The following is a 3,461-nucleotide window of genomic DNA, read 5'->3' as shown; positions in this document are numbered from 1 at the left end:
TCATTAGAGCTGATTGGAAGGATCCGGGGTTCGTGCGCCACGGATGAAATGATTCTCCCTCGCGTTCAAGAAAGCAAGGTTCTGGGAGAGAAGCGTCAAATAGGTTCTGAATAAATCGATATAATAGCTGGTTAAATGTAAGGTGGCAGCACAATTTCCTAGAAACCTCAGAAAGGCGCAGACTTTACCCACGGATGTTACAGGGATGCGATGGGATGAGAGGGAATGGGACAGAATTGGGTGGGGATGGGGGGGGGGGCGTAGTTAGAGGATCAAGGAAGGGAGGAGGGAGGTACAGACCTTTTCCAGTTCAGCTGCAGTCAGATCTTCTGCCACACGGAATGGGTGTGCGGGGGAGACCTGCAAAAAGCACCTTTCTGACAATTCATCGCACCCTGCCATGTTTTTTTAAGCTACCATGGCTCCCTTTCTGAGTCCTTCTTCCAGTTTTGCTTTTTCATTTACATTTGCTATACTCCAGCAATGATTTTCGGGTCAACAAGATGTGGGAGTTGGGGAAATAAATGAAATAACTTTAGTTAAGAAAGGGCTTTCCTTCTATACTTATCAAAGACTGGTTATCAAAAGGGGAGCAAGAAGACGATGTTAAAATACAGACCTTAGTGCCTGTTGAGTCCAGAGAATTCTCTTCTCCCAACTCCTCCCCCCCCCCCCACCACACCCCCAGTAGAGTTTTTCATTTGCGGGCAAAGCTGTAGTCACGCTTTTGATTAGAAGAGACTCTTTTATAGTTAATAATAATACTAGTACTAATAAAAGAGAGAGGGGGGAGTTAGCACTGCGATCAAATGGATCAAGGAAATTAATTGAAAAAATTATGGAACTCTCCCACAATTTCCAAGAGGCTTTCATTTCATATTTGTTACATAACGCCCTCTTGCTGCCCCCATCTCTGCCAATGAAAGGAACAGGAAGGCTCAATTGACGAATGGATTTTAATCTTTCCTCGGTCTTGAAGGTGCCACTGCTATTTAGAGGTAACAGGGAGATGCAGATTTCCCTACATCTGGGAGGAGGAGGAGGAGGAGGAGGAGGAGGAGGAGGAGGAGGAAGTGGAAGAGGAGGAGGCTGCTGGAGAAATTGAAAAGCCCTCGTCTATTAAGTGCTTTCCAAAGGTTTGCCTCCATAACTAATTTTCCACCTCGAAATGTATTTGGACCATCCATATATTTTAAACCTTCCTTGTTCTGTTGATCTGAGCCAAAAACACATGAACAATTAAAGGAAAGACTCTGGTGTGTCAAAGGAAGGAAGGTGACTGTAGACTGTATGATGATTTTAATTACTGCAATTATTGGAAGATTATTCAACAAGCATCATAGATTTGTTTACTGCATTAGGAGGAAACTATGGGGAGCGTTTTGCTGAGAATTTTACCCTCTCACATCACATTTCCCACTAGCACGTTCAGGTAGATATAAAAGAGTCATGACAGGTTTAGACCGAAGCAGGTTTGAAACTCAAATCAATGGGAGAATTCATCTTCAGGCCCCCTCTGCTAAAATGGATACATTTTCAAGTAGGGAGTTGCATAATTAAACTCCACTGGAACTATCTTTAGAGAGACTGAAGCTTCCTTTTCATAGAAATCGTGCGAGATTGTGAAAGAAAGCTCTGATGACTTTAGCAATTAGCGAGCATTTCCAAGCGAGAGCCCCTGCTTGTTAGTTTTCCGCTTTCTTCACGTGTAAGCTAACATCCCGAAGGCATCATACATGGAGGCTTTCGTAACTTCTCTTCTTACCCCCCTCCCTCTTCCTCTAGATCCTCGGAAGAGCCATTGAAGTTAATCGTGAGAGGAAGTATGTTGGCACCCACTCCGTACCTGAGGAAAAAAGACAGGCTTTTTTTTTTTCTTTCTCTTAACCCTTGATTTTTCCCCCTGCGCACTACTCCGGAGATTACCCTGCCTTTTTTTTTTTTTTTTAATAAACAAGATAACTTAGCAAGACCGGATGGTAAGTGACTAAGGATATTCGAACTTGGTGCAAGATATAGACATGAGTGAATGTTAACAGGCGAAGTGACTGACATGACCAAGTGCTTTTTGGTCCACAATGACCAATAAATCCTAGCACAGGTTTTGCTCATTAATGAATTACTGATTTGGAAGAGAGAGGAAAAAAATACTGTGAATCTCCCCAGTGCAAGCTGCCCCACTAGTCACCTCCCTTCTGTCTCCTCCCCTCCCCCTTCCCGAACGGGTGCGAGGACTGGAAGGGAAAGGAGAAGGGGTGCTTCTCATCCTTCTTATAATTATTGGATCTCGAGCTTAAGGTGAATTTCTGCTCAGATCATGAACCATTTCACGTTCAAATGCAAGCTTGCAGTACTTTGCTAGTGGCAATTAGGAGCCTATTACAAGCCATTAGATTGATCAATGTACCTTAAACAATGTGAATGATTTATGCGGCCAAGAAGAAGAAAAAGGAAGGGGGAGTAAGGCGGGGGTGGGGGCGGGGGCAGTAAGAGACCTCCAAACCCTTTACATCTACTGCGCTACTCCGGAATCCAACCTGGCCTGGAGACTATCCATCTTTTTTGAACAACAAAAGCGATTTATTTAGAAAACTTAACACGCCACGACAGGCCGGTTTAGGTTGTATGGTAGGTGTAAGAGATATCAAGCCTGTTTGCCTTTCTCTCACTCCCTTTCCTCGCGAATAGTTAGTTACCTTCCCCGCAAGAGAAGTATTTAGAAGGACCAAGAAAGGCCAAATACTTGGAACACACCTTATACCTGAAGAGAAGAAACAAAGACTCCAGCGGATTTTAAAGTCTTTAGAGTCTTTTATTCCACACCCCAGTCCTCTTCACACACACACACACACACACACACACACACACACACACACACACACCCATCTGTACTGCATCTGAAAAAGAAGATGGGGTAGGGGGGCGAGTGTGGGGAGCTGGTGCTGGGACTTACATATTTGTTTAACGAAGTGCTAGGGAAGCTTTGTTGCCTTTTAATTACCACAGGAATACAAAAACCATTAGTCCTTGAAGTTTCAGACTAGGCTAAAGGAGCTGCGACCCAGCTCCCGACGTGCCAGATGACTTGGGGGATGGGAAGGGAGGGGAATACGACCCACATAACTTCTCGCTATGGCTAAATATTTCAGCTAATCTATATAGTGAAGGAGAAATTACAACAGAACTGAAGCGATCAAAGGAAGCCAAATCCATCCCCCTCCCCTCCACCCCCTTCGCCTCCTCCCACCCTGGGGCCGTGAATCTGTTTGCAGTTGTCTCCTCTTCAATAGACACACATTGATCTTCTCACGACAAGGAAATTCCTTCCAGTTTTTCAAGAGCCTGCAAGGAGAGGACAGACACACTTCACACTTGCCAGAGAAATAGAGAATTCCCATTGGTTCTCTCTCTCATTCTCTCTCTCTCTCTCTCTCTCTCTCTCTCTCTCTCTCTCTCTCTCT

At 44.6% G+C, this 3,461-nt stretch overlaps 1 long non-coding RNA gene across 1 annotated transcript in view; it reads right to left on the bottom strand.

Annotated features, from left to right (window-relative positions):
• Positions 1–2,805: 2,805 nt before the first annotated feature.
• LOC138146587 (uncharacterized) overlaps positions 2,806–3,461 on the bottom strand; it is a 4,732-nt gene continuing 4,076 nt past the window's right edge. Inside the window, exon 3 of the long non-coding RNA XR_011164531.1 lies at positions 2,806–3,342. This is a non-coding gene — a long non-coding RNA (uncharacterized lncRNA). The remainder of the gene's footprint in view (positions 3,343–3,461) is intronic.

The sequence above is a fragment of the Petaurus breviceps genome, unplaced genomic scaffold, assembly GCF_028583685.1.
Source record: "Petaurus breviceps papuanus isolate PSGF00001 unplaced genomic scaffold, PetGlider_PUasm1.0 90763, whole genome shotgun sequence".
Lineage (NCBI taxonomy): Eukaryota > Metazoa > Chordata > Mammalia > Diprotodontia > Petauridae > Petaurus > Petaurus breviceps.
The sequence above is the reverse complement of the archived record's forward strand: the minus strand, read 5'-3'. Positions and strand labels throughout refer to the sequence as shown.